We start from the raw sequence: 20,062 nt of genomic DNA, 5'->3' as shown, positions 1-20,062 counted from the left end.
TTGTTTCCTCCCTGAGGCTGGGGGTCTCCACATCCCCACACAATGAGCAAGACCACCATCTCCTCGCCCAGGTGGTGGGAGTCAGCTTCTGTCTTTCAGTTTAAGAACAGAGATGGGTTGCTATTTTTGGCTTTGCAGGGGAAAGTCCGAGGGAGTGGGGAGAAAATGGATCCACAAAAACCTTCCCCTGGGTAGTTGCCCTCTCAGCCGCTGGGCAAGGAGTCAAGGGGAGAGAAGCAAGGTGGCGAGGTCTCAGCCACTCCATTAAACGCCGGTGACTTCGAGGTCCCGCCTGGAGCCCCCAGCTCATTAGGGACAGTGGAGAAACCATCCTTCTTGGGAGGGCAGATGTCCTTTGCCTGCAGTAGGCGAAGAGGAAGGACGAGAAAGGAAGAGATGAGAGATGTGTTGTCTTCTGAAAACAATGAACCCCATCCGCAAGGCCCCGCGGGGCTGCGTGGGTACTGAGCAGGGTAGGAGGTGGCCCAGAGTGCAGGGTGGGGGGCCAGCCACGGGGGATGGGAGGAGCCCTGGTCAGACGGACAAAGAAGACGTCCCTGGTGGTCCAGTGGTTAAGACTCCGCGCTCCCAATGCAGGGAGCACGGGTTCAGTCCGTGGTTGGGGGACTAAAATCCTGCATGCCATATGGCATGGCCCCCCAAAAATAAATACATAAATAAAAGATGGACAGAGCAAGTGGGACAGGAGACAGGAAGCAGACCCAAGGATGGGTCCTCTTCAAAGGGAAGGAAAGCTATGGCAGAGGAGGAGGGCAGAGGGGGAGACCCTGGGAGGTGTGTGCAGCGTGGGGGTGGGGGGGGTGGGGGCGGGGCACCTGCCGTCAGTAACTGGCTCCAGCCACTGGGGTGAAATCAGGGGCCAGGCTCTCAGCCTGAGGAAAGGGACTAGCAAGACAGGAAGAAATGAGGTGCCAGGCAGGCGACTCTGTCCTGGAGAGAGGGCGTGACATATTGGAGTGGAGCCTTCAGGCAGACCCGGCTCAAATTCTGGTTATGACTCTTATCAGCTGAGCGAACCTGCACAGATTACTTAGTCTTCTCTGCTTTGGGGTGTCCATCCATATGCTACAGTGTGGGGGCAACAGTATTCAATGTCCTGTTTGAGGGAGGATGCTGACACCCCAAGACATGGATGGCAGCTAGGGAGAGCCAGGGAGGGTGGGGGCTGGGCGGTGTGTGTCCCCCCTCCTTCCTCTTGACCCCTTCAGGAACGTCTCCAGTAAAGCTGTTGAGCCAGTGAATGATTTGGTGCGAAGACATCTTTCGGGAAAACCACAGGAAGGGGTACGGCTGTGTCAGGGCTGATGTGGAGCAAAGAAGCATCCTTACGCTTGCACGGGGGTGGGGTGGGGGGCTCAGCTGACGTCCCAGGTACAGGTGACAAAGGGGTCGGTGATACAGACTCCTTGCAAGGCACCTGTGAGGAGGAGAAGTCAGCCTAAGGCACCAGGCATGAAGTCAAGAAATCGTAGTGTTACTTGTTAGCCAGGGAAGCCGACCCCGAGGGTTAGATGGGACCCCTCTGCCTGTGCTTCAGGTTTAAAGAGGAGCTTCAGGCACTAAAATGAAGCAGAAGCCCAGATACCGACCTGGGTCCAGGTGGGGTGAGCCAGGTCAAGGATGACCTGGTGCTGAAGCCCCACCCCCAGGACCGGGCTGCTGGGTGGCTGGGGGAGGGCGGGGCACAGGGCGGGGCAGGCTTTGCCATCTAGAACAGCATCGTGGTCTTTAAATGCTGCTTCTAATCTTTCTTGAATTTGACTGATGCTAGATTGAGAAAAGAAATTATGACTACTCAAAAAATGATTTTAATGTTCATGTGTTGAAGCCAGACTTCAGGGTTTAAATAAACAGCTCAGGAATCTCTGTTGTTCATTCAGGGGACAACACTGCAAAGCTGTATTTTTTCCTCTTGTTTATTTAAAACTCTTGTTTTTGACTAACCTCTTTCATTTCTTTTACCCTGGCAGCACATCCACGTAAAACACTGAAACTTAAACTGAGATAAAGCTCACAAAGAAGACTGTGTGAATAGTTTTGTATGTTCATAGCGTATAAACTTCCAAAAGCTGACCTACTGAAGTTTAAGGCTTCTTCTCTCCACCCATAAATGTTTGAAACTTTTTCCTTTGATAAATACGTGACATAGAAAATTAGAAGTACTGACCATTGACAACTTTATCGTTCCTTGAATATAAACAGAGACACCCCCTAACACAATTTTCTCCCTCCGGGCACATTTTGAAAGATGCACCATCCTTTGGAGAGTTGGACGGAATCACTCGCTCTCCTTTCCCTGACATGTTCAGTTCGGGAGGTGGGGACTCCTTCCTAGGGGTGGGGAGTTGGGGGGGTTGGATGTGAGGCCATCAGATGCCACCAGATGACAAATGCACAAAAGCACCAGGCTTTGAATTTGTGGGGCTGGGGGCAGGCTCCTTTTTGGGGGGGGGGGTGAAAAGTGAAACATCTCCTTTCAGTTAAAAATCCCCCTTTTAGGTTGGAAGCTGTTCTCAGCGTGTGCCCTCACCTCCCATGGCTGTGGTTTCCATGGCAATGCTGTGGGTGTGGACGGTTGGCTTCTGATGTGCAGGGCATCCATCTCCCAGCAGAACACTTGTTTCTCTTGGAGCTTTAGAAATGCCGTCGACCATAGGCGGGTTCCCCAGGTGCACCCCGGAGACAGGAACCTCATGCAGGTGCTTCCTGTAGGAGTGCTCCTGGGGTGCGTGGTGTGGGGATAGCCAAGGGAAGCCAAGTCCTGCAGGAGGTGCACCTCCATCTCGGTCCTCCTGCTCAGGGGTCAAGGGATGGAGTGTTTGTTCTCCTGCGTCTGGCTAAGGGCCACCTTCGGGGTTGCAAATTCCCAGGCACCCCTGGCATGCAAGCAAAGTGGGCTCCAGCATCTGGGGGGACCTCAGTAGAGATGGCGGTGCCAGCCATGGGCAGTGAAAGCACCGGGAAACAGTCATTGAAGGGAGATGCTCAGTGACGTCTGTCCCAACAGTGAGACAGCCTCGTCCTCATTGTACGCGTAAGTCTCTTCATGTCTCTGGAAGTTTCACACTTGTTTCAGGATGTGAGCAAACTACCTCTCGTTAATCCTGATGAATAAATTGCTGACACAAAGCCCCCTTCATTTGATATGTTCTCTTGTCATTATAGGAGAATTTGAGACGGCTCTGGCCAGCAGGGTTTTTCTCTCTCTTCCTTGGAGGAAATTCATCCAAATTGGGCTGAGCTGCCTCTGGCTCTGACTCTAGCTCTCTGTTCTGTCTCCTCCTTCAGGGCTCGGTTGAGGATGTTGGTGCTCTGCCCCAGCTTGCCTCTCTGCTTTCATTTCGCACCACTGTTCCTCTGTGGCTGTGTTTAGTGCCTCCAGCAAACCTGGGTAAGGCACCTACTCTGTGCTTAACACTGTTTCTGGCCTAGAGAGACAAAGATAAACATCAGGGATAGCATTTCTGCTTCCATGGAGCTTGTGGTCCAGGATGGGATAAACAGGTGACAACAGTGCTGTGTGACAAATGTTAGGTACCCAAGTGCAGGGTACCAAGGGAATGAGCAGATGGGAGGTCACCTGGGCCTGGTGGGCTAGGGATGCTTCCCAGAGGAAAAGGACACTTAATTGGAGATGTAAAGGGTGAGTTGTCAGGAGAGGGGTGGGAGGGGCGGGAAGAATGCACCAGACAGCATGAGTAAAGGCTGAGGTGAGAAAGAAAAGTCATGTGATTGAATGATAGAAAAATGAGTCAAAAATAGATAAAGAGAAGAGGCGGGGATGGGCCTGGGTGAACAGGCAGAGGCCGGCTCTCCCAAGGCCTGGTCCGCTGGCTCGGCGAGGATGGGAACCACCGACAGCTGTGTGTTATCACGTGCTCCCTCACCCTGTTCCCGTGCCCCTGTAATTCCAGGTGATGCATCTGCCATCCCAGGCCTCACACTGCACTGTGTTTGGCTGTTTCTTTGTGTGTCTCTTGCATCTGGGCTGTGAGGAAGCTGAGGCGGGACCGTCCCTGCACCTCCGGCAGCCCTGCAGCTGCTCAGAGTGGAATGCTGCCCATCTAGGGTTGAATGAACAAGGTGAAGCCTCTGTCCTCACAGGATGCTCACGGGCTGGCTTGGCCTTGCCAATGAGCTCACTGGCCTCCCAGGGAGATGGTTTGGGGTCAGCTGAAGGTGGTCGACAAGAAGGGAAGAGAATGCAGAGGCAGAGAGGAACAGAATGTTGACAGATGGAGAGAAATAGAAAAGGAAGAGGAAATAGATCTGGCTCAGCTTTTGGGGTTTCTTGGGGAACGAGAATACAAGTGCAGTTTGTACTCCAACTGGAAAAGAACCATAGCAGATCACCTTCCAAACAAAAGAACACAGAAGAGAAACAACATACAAAAGAATAACGGGCTGAGTCAAGGTAAAGAGGCTGTAAGCGAGGCTGAGTGATGGTGGCAGCTTGGGTCCCTGCCCATCAGATAAGAACATGACTCCTCCAAGTCCTCCGAGCAAATCAGAATGGTCAGTACCCACTGCAAAACTGTGGTTTGCTTTTATGGCTTTAATTAAATTGAATTAACTATAATAACTGGGCTTCTGTTTGCCTCACTCTCCAATTCAAACGGGGATATTTTAGCTGTTGGGCACAGTGCTTCTGAGCTGAAAATCAGAGCTGTGTGCATTTGTTCTCATTTTTTTTCTCACACTAGAAGGGCAGGCTGATCTTTTAAGAGCCAAATTACTGTAACAGGAATGGAAATGAGTTACACATGGCAGGCCCAAGTCCCTAATCCTGTCACTTCTCCGCATCTGGGAGCCCCAAGGCACAGCCGGTATTCTGGGCAGAGTGGAGTACTTGGATGCCGGAGACCCAGCTCTCTCCTTTTACTAGCTGTGAGATCTTGAGCAAAACCCTACAGAAGAGCCCTAAACCCATAAAACCAGAATGATGGCAGTACCTACTTCTCAGGGTCGTTTGGGGATTAAATGTGGCATGTACAGCATAAGTTGAACCCAGTATTCAGTAAGTGCTTAATAGGGGCTGCCAGTGACACACATTTGTGAAAAGTCCACAAAACCGCTCTTGTTCTCAGAGGGCTGAAAACAAGAGTCTTTTGCTGGGGAGGTAAAGCCCCTGCCTCCCCTTCTACTTCTTGTGGGGAGGGGGGACTTTGCTGTTAATCTCAAAATAGGAGCCCATTTGCCCTGGGATTAAAAGGGATGGTGTGGACAGAGCACTGCTCTGTTCCCACAGCTCTTCCCTGTCACTCCTTGGCTGACCTGACCCCGTTGTCCTTCACTGTTGTCCCACGGTGAGACTCCCTCCCTGGACCCCTGGTGCGCATCTCTCTCCATGACCCATGATCACCTCCTGGGTCTCACCTGCAGCTTTCTTTCTAACTTGCCTTTGAACTTGGTATTTGTATATATTTTGAAATGATCATCACATTGTCTTGTTAACATCTGTCACCACACATAGTTACAAAGTGTTTTCCCTTGTGATAAGAAGTTTTAAGATCTACTCTTCTAGCAACTTTCAAATATGTAACACAGCGTTACTAACTATAGCTGCCAGGCCCTACATTACATCCCCAGGAGGGATTTATTTTGTAACTGGAAGTTTGTACCTTTTGTCTCCCTTCACTTGCTGGTTGCACATCCTCCAGTGAAATCAGCTTGCTTTGAACCTCACAGGAGGTATATCCTCCATCCTTCTCCACATCTGAACCATAAAAGCCCTGAACACTGCTAGTTATTTCACATCTCATAACTCGCACGAGGCTATCATAAATTACATTTGCCCATTTAGAGTGTCAAGTGGGTTGTGCAGAATTATTAATACGTTTGCTTACAGGATGCCATTCAGGACTCCCAGATCTTGCCATTGGGGGAGTTACATAATTCAAGGAATGCATGAACTAGTCCTCTAAAACTGGAAAAATTATGAATCAAAAACATACCTGGAACCCCAGGTTTCAGAAAGGACTCGCACACCCTTAATAACATCGGCTGACCTTCCCAGAGCATTTATGCCGTGTAATCCCCACACAGCCCTGTGGGTAGGTTCTTTTTGCCTCCCTGTTTGGCAGAGGCTGAAATGCAGAAAAATTAAGAAACCAAGCAGAGGTTGCACATTTGATCAGTGCAGAGTCAGGACTGGAGCAGGCAGCCTGGCTCCAGGGCCTCTGCTCTTCAACACCTATTTTTGCTGCCTATGTTTTCTGTTTCATCCTTACTGAGCTATGAATTATGCGTTTAAACTAGGGAAACACAGCACTTTGTGGTAGTTCAGAACACAGACTCTGGAGACACAATGTCTGAGTTCAAATCCCAGCTCTACCACTTAGCAGCTGTGTGAATTTGGGTAAGTTACTTGACTTCTCTGTGCTCCTGTTTTCTCATCTGTAAAATGGGAATAATAATAGCATCTATTTCTTTGGATTGCTGTGAAGATAAGAGAAGTACTCACCTCATCCATGTTAGTGTTAACTATTATTATTTCACCTTTCCTATGTGCAGCTAACCAAGCACTAAAGAATCTCATTATATGTTAATTGAATTAGATTAGGCTCTAGAGGCAGGCCATGATCCCTTTTATAACGGGTTAGTGACATCCTTGTTCAGTAGTGTTTCCTGTGTGTTCAGAGAGTGGCTGCATTCTTAAATCAAGGGCTTCCAATTACACAGCCCAGCAAAATGGAAAGACAGGAAATCACACTTGTTGGCCATCTTACTGCATTCTCAATGCTGAAGGAAATTCATTTTATCTTATCAAATTCTTACCAGAATGTTTATGTATTTCAATTCTAGAGGCGTATCTTTGGGAAAGGGAAAGAGTTAAACTTTTACAGTTAATGCTTTAAACAACTTCTAAACATAAACCCATTTGAAGAAAAGGTAAAATAACATGCACATGTCTCACTTTGCAAAAGAACAACAGGAAAACTCAGTTGGCAATGTTTTCCCAGACACTTTAAGGAGATGAAGGTCAAGGTGCAGAGGCTGAGTGGGTCCGTGCCACATTCTGCCTGTTCAGGGGTAGCTGTGCCTCTTGCATTTCTTCTGAGTAGCCTCGGCTCTTTCCTGAGCCTTGGAGAAGATTCACTGTGGACTCTACATGGGGGGTTCTGCACGGGGGGTCTCTATAGCTTCCCCATCCCAGCCGATTCAGGCGCAGTGGAAAGTTTTGAGGGTCATCTCTTCTTACATATTCGGGGGGAAAAGCCCTTAAAAATGACAGGAAAGGCCATCCTTTCTCAATCCATAGAAGTTGTATTATGACTCCTGGAAACTACAGCAAAAAAAACAGAACAAAGAAAAATCAACATTCATCCTGTCTTGAAAATCCAAGTACAGAGGGATGATATATTATAGTGGCCTGCATTTCTCCTGGGGCTGACTCTTAATAGATCTGCAATTCTCAAGGACTTTCTGGACCGTGATGGCAGCCATTGGTGGGGGGTGGGGGTGGGGGCAGGGTGTGTGGCCAGGACTCTCCCATTGCAGGGTGGGGGCTGGAGGGTGTATGACACACAAGCAGAGGGGTACATGCTGTGGTTGGGTCCCTGGGCGGGCAGCCAGCCAGCCAGCCAGCGGGCACTCCAGAGCAGCTGTCAATTCACGCTGTGCTTGTAGGGCTTTCTGCAAGTAATTTATTCTCTCTGCCTCAGTTCCTTGGCTGAAAAATGGGGAGAATAACGGCATCCGGTGCATTAAATGAGTGAAGCCAAGCCGTGTGTTTAATGCCTGGGACATAACAGCTAATCACTGCGTTATTTATTATTGTTGTGTTCCAATCCCAGTTGTGCAAGCAACCTCTTTGAGTCTTCATTTCCTCTTTGAGTCTTCCTTATAAAATGGAGTAAAAATACTTACCTTGGGGCCATTAAAGTTTAAATGGGATCGTGTACAAAGTGGTGTTTATTGATTTGGATTAGATAAATGGCAGCCTTCCCGGGAAGGGCTTTTTTTTTTTTTCCTGAGTCTTCTACATTTTCTTAGATTCTCCATGACATCTTTTCAAATGCAAATCTGGTAACGCTCCCCTGCTTGCTGGACAGGACAAGGTGTGATCTTGCTGAGAATGGCATGAAGCAGCAGTGAGGAAGCAGGCAGCCTCCAGCTGACTGAAACAACCACGGAGGCAAACATTTAGAAAGTTGCATGGGCGCCACGAGCCGTTCTCAGCATATAATAATTTATTTCAATCTTGGAGCACGCTTTGAGTTACAATTCTCACTATTTCCATTTGCAACTGTGGCCCTGGAGCAGAAGTGGAATTCGGACCCCGGGCACTGGACTCCGGAGTCTGTGACCCGACCACGTGGCACTGGCCTTGAGCAGGAGCTCTCTGAGGAGAGAGGAGGCTGGGCATGCGTAGAAGGAAGTGAGAAGAGAGGCTGGTTAGAGTGTTGTGAACACCAGACCCACCTTTGACTTAAAACAGTTTCTTTAAGGAAACATGAGTCCAGTTATTCTTTGTCAGCAAAGCGGCTGCAGTCTCTTGTCCTGCATGTCCTCATAATTATTTTTTCCCACTTCCTCTCTCCCCTTCCCCTGGCCGCCTCATGGACACGGACAGGGACAAATGAGGCCAGAAAACTCCAGTGACCGCACACAGTGTCCTTCTCTGTGGGTCACTTGCTCACAAGGTCGGCACAACAAACATCCCACTGCAAGGACTGTCCCTGGGAAGCATGGGGAGAAGAGAGCGTGTCCTGCTGGGTCTCTGTCTCCTGCCCCGCCCAGTCCAGCGCGGGGAGACTGCTGATTGGAGAGGGGACATCTGGGGGGAGGGCAGGAGTGAGGTGGGGGAGGAGCTGGGAACTCAGCGGAACACTTACTTTGGGCATTTTGGAAGATTACCCAAGAGGCTGTGACTGGGATGAGTTTTTGCCTGATGATCACCGAACACTTTGTTACCTTGTTTCTGTAAGAACTAGAGTTTGAGTCAATCACCTCAATACTCGTTATTTTTAAAACCGCAAATGTCAGAAATATAATCCTGATTGTTAATGTAACTGTTTGGGGGGAGGTGGGGAGAGATTAGCCAGCCTCTGAATCACCCACATGTAGTCTATTCCGTGGTGTAACTAGAAGATCTTACGTTCCTTTGCCCAACCCGAGATACTTCAAGAATCATGTTGTACATTTGTGTAACAGTTTATAAATTATTTTACCTACTGTTTTTAGGAGATAAAAAACCATTGTTTCAGATTGAAAACCCTGTCAAAATTAAATCTAAATATTTTTCTTCCTGGGCACAGCTTTCTCAGGTCATGGCTGTAGAATAGGGCTTTCTTTTCTCCCTTTATTGAAAGAGTATATGAACCTCAGGAAAAGAAAGCCACTGATTTTAGGTGGCTATGAGTAAAGATTTAGAAAGAAGAAAGACGACTTGTTTGGAAGATCTGCTTACTTTGGAGATGAAGAGAGTTTTATTTCTTAGAGACAGAGGATTTATGGATTTACGTTTCCTCCAAAAGACAAATGACCCAGGAACACTTTTTTTCCCCCAGCACTAGCTCTAATCAATTACCTTTGTTACTAAAGAAATAAAGAATCTCTAAAAAAGTAAAAGAGTTAAAATGCACTGGGTTCGGTGTTTGGGATTATTTGAAACTTTTTTTTTGGGGGGGGGAGGGGGTCACTCTCTAGAGCTCAGCTTTAGCTAATTCCTCGTTATGAAGCTATTTTTCCTTTTGCCAGGAGTCTCGATCCACATGAGACAAATCAAACAGGTTTCGAAGAACCACAGAATGTCAGGGCTGGAGGGCCCTTGGAGATGCCCTAGTCCAGTGCCCGGTTTTACAGCTGGGACACAGAAGCCCAGAGAGTTGGAGCTACTCTTCCGCATCATCCAGCGGGGTCGGCCCAGGGTCCTCGGGGTCGAATCCGACCCGGGGCTCACGCAGCCCTTCCCTGCTCTCGACCCTGGCCTTTGAGCGGGCCGTTCTTTCGGCTCCATCCGCACTCCCACCCCCATATCGAGCAAGCGGTCTGGGCATTGGAAACATTTCCACCCTGAAGCCGCGCGGGTTCCGGCCGCTCCGCGCCGGGCTCGGCGAGCGCGCGGCGAGGCGCGGCCGGGCGTCTGCGGGCGCGCGCGGCGACGCCGACCCGGGCGGCCCGTCTCAGCGCCCGGCTCCGGCGGGGCGGCCCCGGCCGCGCCGCGCCAGGCTCGCGGGGGTCAAGTCCAGGTTGCAGCGTAGGAAGGCAGCGGGGGAGGGGCGGCCCGGGCGCGCCCCCATCTCCTCTCCTTCGCGCTGTGAGCGGAATGTTGGGACCGTTCCACCGGCGTGGTATGTCTGCATAAACATCATCCGCCCCCGGAGCCGACACGTTGTGCATTGTTAATTTCGCCCTACAGACTGCGGCCTCCTCGCCTCAGAGAAGAGGCTGGAGACCGCGCCTCTCCGTCTTTCTGTTGCGTTTCTGCGCCGCCTTCCCAGACACAAAAGGGAGAGGCGCGCCTCTCTGTTTCCTGCACCCAAAGGGAATGGCCCGGCTGCATTCGTAACGCACCTCATTTGTGACATTATATTTGGCTCTGGAGGAAATCTTTTCTACTCACCTGGAACTGACAAAAAGTGCCTTTCGTATTAAGGTTTACTTTTTAATCTCCCGGGGCAAGAGAAGGGAGCAGAATCCTCTTGCCAGTCTGGCTTTGCCACCACAAGCCGTGACAAGTGACGATGGCTGGACCGCAGCCTGGGGCCCAGAGGTCGGCGCGCTCCTCTCTTCCTCCTTTGGCGGCGTCCAGGCGGCACCCTCACCTGTGTCTCTGCCACCTTCCACCGGCTAGGCCTCCACCCCCCCTCCCCGCCTCGCACAAGCCTCATTCAGAACCTCCTTTCAAATCCACTACCTTTAAAAAAGTCTATTTCAGCATCCCTATATCCTCTGCTTTTTTCACTCCTCACTTCGGGTGAGAAACCTGAAGCCGAGATTTCTTTCAGGGTTGGGATTTTGAGGCAGATCATACAAATGACGAAGATAAAATCCCTATGGCAGTTTTGATTTTAAACGTGAGGCGAGTTAACAAGGAAAGCAGCAGTAAATTCAGCCCAGGGCACGACCCCACACTAAATTGTCTCTTACAGTGTCCAGATTTCTGGCTAAGTTGTCAATTTGATGTCCCCTTTCTCTGCTAGCCTCTTCCATTCCTCTTTCAGGTTGTGCTGTTTTTGTTGGTTCACTTTCGTTCCACTGCCAAGTTATCTCTGCCGTAACTCCCCCTCCCCCAATTTTCTATTTTTCAAGTTCCTTAAGCATGACCAGGATAATACACCCACAGCTTCTCGGAGCAATCCTTCAAGTTGCTTCCCTGCTAGAAGTTTTGAAACAAGCTCACGTCAGAACATTTTGTTCATCTCTCTGCACACTGGCTGGTGAAAGATGGAAGGGCTTGGTATTTGCTGGAAACGAAAACACAGGGAGCTACTGGAACCGATATCAGGATGTTCGTTTCATTCTCTGCACAAGGTGATGGCATATCCTTCACGTTCTATGTAAGAACAGCCCATAGGAACATGTCGCCTCAACTGGAGACGGGCAGTACCAGTGAGGGTTAACCCAGAAGCACTTTATGTGCCTGAGTAAATAGTCCCGGGAAGGATCAGACCATGTTAGACTAATAGGCTGATCATGCTGATAAAGTTTCCCCAAAGATTCTTTCTGCTTTATGATTAACAGTTACTTTTCTTCAAAGGCAGTTGGGTAAATGGTGTTGGTTTCAGGGCTTGGAATCCTCATTCGGACAGCTACACAACAAGCCAGCATTAAACATGGTATTATCTTTCCTGCTCCGTTAGGTTTAGAAGGAAATCACGATATCATTACATACACATCACACAGTGTTTTCCTCTTGATGTTCTGCACGTCAAAAGCAGGGGGTTCAAACGCCATCAGCAGGCTGCATAAGTGCTTCTTTATTCTAAATTATCCACAAGGCAGATAATTCCGACCGCCCACTGGACAGTGTAAGAAATGAAAGGCAAAGGAGGATTTCCTCAGCCCATGAAGGCTTCTCAAAGCACGTCTCTGTTAGTGGTGTCAATTGTCCTTTGCTTCTTACTCAGCCATAATAATAACGACAGTGGTGATAATAATAGCACTGATAGTAATAATAACTGCTGAGGTTTACTGGACACATGATATGCCAGGCCCTGTGCTGAGTGCCTACATTCATGATCTCACTCAATCCTCACAAAACGCCACTGAGCTGGGCCCCTGTTACCCCAACTTTATAGATGAGGAAATGAAGTCAGAGAAAGGTTGTCACTTGCCCAGGGCCACACAGCCAAGAAACAGAAATGGACTTTAGAGCACCACTTTGAACCCTTACATTCTTCTGCCTCCCATGTGATTTCCTCCTGATAAGTCCGTGGCAAAGCCAATGGAGAAGTGAAATCAGACCTATTAAATGATTCTGAGAAAAGCTACTATGAAGGGGGCACTTAGTGTGAACGAGGTGTGCAATCCCCCCAGCTGCCCTTCAAGGTGGGTGCATAGTATCACCTCTAATTTGAGAATGGGGCAAAGAGGCTCAAAGAAGTGGAATAATTTGTCAAGGTCTGGGCTTTTTCTCTGCATAAGCCAGGGCTTATGTCCGTGTGTGTAAGTGTGTGCGTGCGTGTGTAGGAAGGATGGAGACAGAGAAGTCCACTTTGAGTAGCAAGAAATGAAATCTTTACTAATCTGTCATCCTCCTTAAATTCACATCTAGTGACTGCAGTTGCTGAGGTGTCCCTGAAAACGGAGAGATGAGGGGGTGGGGCGGGATAGACTGCAGGGAGCTTCAGGAGACAGGGGTTTGGGGATTGTCTCTGAAGGACAGGTAAGGTCTGGATGGTGGGAGATGAAGGGACACCAACTTTGCAAAGGGCTACAGGTAGCGATGGGCCTGGCAGTGAAGAATGAGCCTGGCCAAGCTGGGATTCGGTTCAATGACTGTAGCTGAGCCTGAGTCCAGTTCATCCTCGAACCCCCCGGTCTAGCACATGCCTGGCAAGTAAGTTCTCACTAAATGTCAAGGTGAACTGAGTTAAGCTAAATCAGCAGAACGTCCTGGATCCTCTCCCATCACTACCCTGTGCCCTGCTTCCTTCCCTCCTCTCTACCTGCTTGTCTTGGATCCCTCAGTTCCTTGTCACCATCAAGAGACATCGTTAAAATGGAGAAACAGCAGAGCTCACTGGCCAAGTCCCTGACAAAGGCAGTGAATGGTGACGACTGTAAACATATACATAGCTCTCTGCCTGCAGCCACCGTCCCAAGCACTCCATCTGCACTGATTTGCTTTAATCCGCTGTAAAGTAAGCACACCTGTGATGTGCATTTTACAGATTAGAAAACTGAGGCACAGAGCTTAAGTAACCTGCAAGTTAGGGACTAGCCCTGACTTAAACCCAGGAAATGTGGCTTCAGTGTCTGTAGAGCATACTGCCTTTGAAAAATAACTGAGTGATGCCCAATTGCATCCAAGCCACACATAGACACCTCTTTGATGTGTATAATTCTAACCTTCAAGTCAAGCAAATCAAGGTCGAGACTTGTCTCAATCAGTTCTTAGGCGTGCCGACTGTCTCTCTCTCCCTCCCCCCGCCTCTTTCTGTCTTTCATCTTTCTCGGACTTTTTGTTTCTTCTCACTCTTAATCATCATGGAATAGCACCAACTTTAGGCATCAAACTGTGTCCATTCTAAATCCTCCTAGACAGCAGCATGCAGCTCTAGGTCACGACTGTTATGAGATAATTTTCACTAAAATAGGCCCTATGTGAATCAACCTCAAGTTCAGTGTCTTGCTTTCCTGCAAGGGACTTAAACCCAGGGAAGAGATCTCTTCCACATGCCGGCTCATCTGTCTTCTTGTCTGCTTCTCAGAGCCTTGCAGAAGCTCAGGGTGAAGAAACATCCTGTTCCAGCCTTCAAACAACAGAGAGGGTTCACCAGCCGCATCACCACCTCGAGCTGTTGTGCAGTTGCAAAGAAATCTGACAAGTTCCTTCAAAACTGGAAACAGGAAGCGGCCACACATGAAATTTTGGACTCCCAAATGCGAGTTAATACATCAAGCAGCTGTACTAAATGTGACCATGAACCGGTGTTCCTCTAAATGCACTTAATAGCACAGCCAAATTTGAACTTCCTGCATTCCCCTGCAGGCATCCTTGCAAATCTGGCCTCTCAGTGACACGGGTGAGCTGAACATTTTTAGGACTTGGGGACATTGTGTTAAAGTAGAGCCAAAGAACACGATAGAGAAAAATGACAAGTAACAGCATCAAGGTGATCCAGGGAAAGAGATGTGCCATTCTAACCTCTGAGACGCGTATGAAGTTCCCCAGATATTAAATAAGAACAGGAAATACTTTGCAGAAGACCTATTAACGTAGAAACTATTGTGTATTCCAATCCAATGAGTGGTGGATTAATCAAGATGAGGTACAAATGAAACTATTTGCAAAACAGAAATAGAGTCACAGATGTAGAAAACAAACTTACCAAGGGGTTAAGCGAGGGAGGGATAAATTGGGAGATTGGGAATGACATATAACACACTATTATATATAAAATAGATAATTAATAAGGACCTACTGTATAGCACAGGGAACTCTACTTAGTACTCTGTTAATGACCTATATGGGAATAGAATCTAGAAAAGAGTGGATATGTGTATATGCTTAACTGATTCATTTTGCTGTACACTGAAACTAACACGACATTGTAAATCAACTATATTCCAATAAAAATTAATTTTAAAAAATCAAGATGAGGATGGGAATTTATAACTGTTTAAAGTGGGGTCCCAGATTTATGTTAAGCTCTCATTGGCCAAAGAGGTGGACCATCGCTGGCTCATTTAGGCGAAGCAAGGAACTGTTTGAGGGATCTTCAAAATCCTTGGGATAAAAGTGCATATGAAACAGTATTCAGGCAGCTTCCTCAAGGCTAGGAAGTCCGTTAGTTTTGTATTTCTGCCAGTTCTAGAAATAAATACAATACCTTGCATCTTATTTAAGCCTATGATCTCACTTTGCCCTTCACAACAGCTCCGTGAGGTAAGTGGCCCATAATCTTCTTGACGTCTGTTTTGCAGATGAAAAACAGTCAGAGGGAGATTTAGGGGCTCTGTGCAAGCTTCAGCGTTGTTTATCTATGGGGCCTGGGACCCAGGTCTTCTGACGGCCATGCGGATATGTCTCCACTATAGTCACACAACACAGGCTGCTAGAGGTCGTCAGCTATTTAATGCAGGATGAGTCCAAGAATGGTGGGGTTCTGGTAATATCTGAGTATTGAGTATCTGAGTATTGGGGTGAAGTAAAGACAGCGGGGAGGCACCTCACACCTGGGGACGATATCCTGCTTGCTCCCAGGGTTCCCTTGGTGAGGATAAAGGGTGAAGCATGAGCATGGGGGCCGGTGGGAGTTCACTCCCATCGCAGGCTCTTTCCTTTTGTCCCCACAGCTGTCTCTGGGTGAGGATAAGCGCCGTGATTCATGAGTTGCTAAAGACTTCGGAGGAAACTACTCTTATATAAACACCACTGATGTGGAATAGCTGTAGAGATCCAATTATTCAAAGTTGACTTTTATTGTACTTTCAAACTGAATTCATTCTCATTCCTCATCTCTGTCCTTTTCCTTTAGTTGAGCGTTTCTTTTCTTTTTTCTCCTTTTGCAAACAGTCCCATCTCAGTAGCTAAAGACAATCAGAACTTAACGTCTTGTTCGCATCACATCGAAAATGAGTATTTTTGATCAGAGGGCAGCTCTTCTCCAAGCAGCGAAGGTGGGCGGGCTCTGAGGCCTGTCACGTCGGGGCTCCTCGTCCATGGGAGGCCACTGGGATCACTGAACTCGTCTCCATGAAGCCTGCAGGAGTAAGAAGAGCTTGCAGCATTGCACATGGAAAGGCCCTTCTGGAAACCTGCTACTTCTGCTCAGATCCAGTGTCTAGAATTTGGCCATAGGCACACACCTACCTGTGGCGTGTGCTGGGAAGACATCTAGCCATGTGCCAGGAGAGAAGGAAACAGGTTTGGAGAAAAGCCAGCAGCTGAGCCACACTGCTTTGCATAGACGGTGTTTTTCTTAACAGAACAGCACTGGGCCATGCATTTGGAAGCAACAGAAGAAAGTGCAGGGTTACTACATGGAAGGATGAACTACTTATGTTGAATAAGCAAGTATAATACAGACGTCTTCTACTGCAAATAGACTCTTTTCAATTGAAAATGGTTTTCAGATACTCAAGGTCATGAAAGAAAATGTAGGAAAAATAGGCAAGCAAAAAGAAAGAAAAATGCCCATAGAGAACCACTTTTACCATTTGATACATTTTCTTGTAGTCAATAGTTTTAAGAATTTTTTTTTTTTTTTGGCTGCTCTGCATGGCTTGTGGGATCTTAATTCCCTGATCAGGGATTGAACCCAGGCCCTCAGCAGTGAAAGTGCCTAGTCCTAACCACTAGATCGCCAGGGAATTCTCAAGAATATTTTTTAATTAAAATAATTTTATTTAAAATACATTTCCAAACTATGTTTCTACTTATTGATATTTAACCATAGATTTTTTACATGATTAAAATAGAGAAGCATAATTTTGAGGCTTACCTTTTTTTCATTCTGTAATAACACTTTAGTGTTATTTAGTGTTTATTTAGTGTTATAGTATGTTACAGCAGACAGAGGACATTTTTGCACCCATTTTCATGAATTTAATTAAGATTTGTGATTTTTTTTCACATATTTTTACAGTCTTCATAATTACAATCTTTAATACCTTGTAGTTTTGGGTAATTAAAAATTAATGCTTTTGTTTTACATGTTGATTGTTGCATTATTATTATTAAGATTATTTTGCATGCTGATTATTTAACATAATGTTTTAGCTTCTAGTGACAGTTCCACTTTCAGTAAAACTCAAGTTATAAGTAGAGCTGGAAATATATTAAAGAGAACAGAATGGCATGATCTATGCTGCAAAGTGGAACCTCTGTCCCAGATTTTAAAATACCACCAGCTTTATGAACAGAGAAGATTCGTGAGCTAATTGCTGTTTCTATGTTACATAGGCTAGTAAAAATATATGAGTATTTTGGGGCATATATTAAAATGTTTATGTGTTGTAACTTCTTAACCTAATGTAAGGTGCTTGAATACATTAACGGCCATCTATTCAAAAATAAAAATAATAAAATTCCAAAATCAGTGACTTCTTATGCTCCACGTGTTTAAAAAATGTTTAGTTCTTCCTGCATAAAATACCAGCATCCTCCTTCTTGATACTTCCAAGGCAGGGTTAGGTTTTTGCTTTCATGAAGTCCAAGCATGCTGGAGGAAGCAGGCAGCCTGGTCCACAGAGAATCCGTTGGTACAATGCAAGGCATGTCCCTCATTACCATTATTTTGATCCTCATTTAGACACCCCCCTAGTTTGAAAAAAAAAATGACTAAAGGCTGGGAATCAGGAATTCTCTCTCTGGATCCATGGAGATCTGTTACTGAATCTTTCCTAAACTGTCTGATGGGAGAAAAAAGGAATTGCGTTTTCTAGTATCACAGGGATGGAGAAAGTTTTCATTTCCCATGTTAACTCTCACAAACGGGTAGATGTTTCCTGGGTTGAGAAAAATTTTGAGGCCGATTTCAATCTTGAGTTTAGTCTGAGTGCTCTGGGACCAGTATTTTACGCTGGACTTCTGAGCTTACCGTATTTGGTAGACTGATTTTATGCAGGCATTTCTACTGTTGCAAAATCAAAATTATTAGATGAAAAAAGTGTTCAGAAAATACTTTAAAATATATAGCCAAACTGAAAGTACAGGGAAAGTCTTGGATTTCAAAAACAAAAAGGGAACTCAAGAGAGGAGGGAGCTACTGCTGATGCTAGAATGACCTGTGGCATAGTGGACATGGGTGTTGTCTCAGGAGCTGGGCGCTGGGGGTCTTAGTGCCTACACGTTGACAAGTCATGGCCTTGAGGACTGGGACTGAGGCCCTCCATATGGGACCCTCAAAGGACCACCAACCTTCCAGAGGGGCCTGTAAAAATAGTATCTTAGGATCAGATTAGGCTCTTGCATATGCTGTAACCCTCTTGATAATACTCTTTTCCCAGATAGTTACCTAATTGGTGTCCTCATTTTCCTCAGTATCTGCTTAAATGTCATTTAGTCAAAAAAGGGCTTCCCGATCATTTATATAGTGCTTCCCTGGGGACTTTCCTGGTGGTCCAGTGGTAAAGAATCTCCCTTCCCATGTAGGGGTTCGATCCCTGGTCAGGGAACTAAGATCCCACATGCCGTGGGTGGGGCAACTAAGCCCATGCACTTCCACTAGAGAGCCCATGTGCCCCATGCCACAACTAGAGAGAAGCCGGCGCACCACCACGAACAACTGGCATGCCGCGATGAAGATCCCGCGTGTGGCAACCAAGACTGATGCAGCTAAAAATAAAAAATAAATAAATAAAAAAAAATTATAGTGCTTCCCCAGAACTCACTATCCCCATACCCTAATTAATTTTTCTCCATAGCACTTACCACTACCAGACATAAGGTATTTATATGTGTGTGGGACTGTTATTTAGTTCCTGTTTTCTCCCACCAGAAGGCAAGCTGTGTGAACACAGGGCCTTTGTCTGGATTGCTTTCTGCTCATCCCTAGTGCCTGGATCTGGCATGTAGTGAGTGCACAGTAAGTATATATTAAATGATCGGTTGGGTCCTGAGCAGAATATTATAAATACAGATTCACACCTAGATGCATCGCAGTGGAAAGTGCACGATATCAACAAAAATATTAAAAGAATTCAAGGGAAAAAGACTACTTACAAAGGAATCATAATCAGTTGCGAACAGAGTTCTCAGATATGATAAAAGGTAGTGGAATATTATTAAATTTTGGAATGCAAAACAGTCAGCTTAGAATGAGTACCCAGCTAAGTTATTCAGAAGTGAAAGTAGACTAATGACACTGAAGATGATATAGAGTCTATTAAAGAGCTACTTAAAAATATACATGCATTGCCCACTTAAATCCAGTAATTAAGTGGTAATTTAAAGCAGACATTCTAAATGAAAACACTGCCAATTTCCCGTTATATCAAATGGGAAAAATTCTAGTTCATTAATAACCAACCCCAAACTACCTGCTTTCCTAAAATACAACCAAAGCAAGCAAAATATTGACATATAATAACCATCAAACGCATAGACAAATGCTTAAAGCATCACTTTCAGATTACAGAATAGTGAGTACGGCTATTAAGAAATACCTGTTTGTGGCACAGTGGTTGGGAGTCCGCCTGCCAATGCAAGGGTGACAGGTTTGAACCCTGGTCTGGGAAGATCCCACATGCTGCGGAGCAACTAAGCCCGTGCGCCGCAACTATTTAGCCTGAGCTCTAGAGCCTGTGAGCCACAACTATTGAGCCTGCATGCTGCAACTACTGAAGCCCATATGCCTGGAGCCCATGCTCCGCAACAGAGAAGCCACTGCAATGAGAAGCCCACGCACTGCAACAAAGAGTAGCCCCTGCTTGCTGCAACTAGAGAAAGCCTGTGAGCAGCAGTGAAGACCCAATGCAGCCAATAAATAAACAAACAAATAAATTTATAAAAAAAATAAACACCTGTTTGGGAACTACATTGCGATGCATCTCTTTAGTGCCCATAATATGCAGATGCTGACTTTTCAATATGTCTTCATGTGATTCCTGCGGGATCTTAGCTCCCTGCTCAGGGATTGAACCCATGCCTCCTGCAGTGGAAGCATGGAGTCCTAGCCACTGGACAGCCAGGGAAATCCCAATTCATTTTTGTTTTTTTCTTTCTTCTTCTTCTTCTTCCTCTTCCTCTTCCTCTTCCTCTTCCCCTTCCCCTTCCCCTTCTCCTTCTCCTTCTCCTTCTTCTTCTTCTTCTTCTTCTTCTCCTTCCTCTCCTTCCTCTTCCTCCTCCTCCTCCTCCTTCTTCTTCTTCTCCTTCTTCTCCTTCCTCTCCTTCCTCTCCTTCTTCTCCTTACTCTCCTTCCTCTCC

The sequence above is a fragment of the Hippopotamus amphibius genome, chromosome 11 (assembly GCF_030028045.1).
Source record: "Hippopotamus amphibius kiboko isolate mHipAmp2 chromosome 11, mHipAmp2.hap2, whole genome shotgun sequence".
NCBI lineage: Eukaryota > Metazoa > Chordata > Mammalia > Artiodactyla > Hippopotamidae > Hippopotamus > Hippopotamus amphibius.
This window is presented reverse-complemented; position numbering follows the sequence as displayed.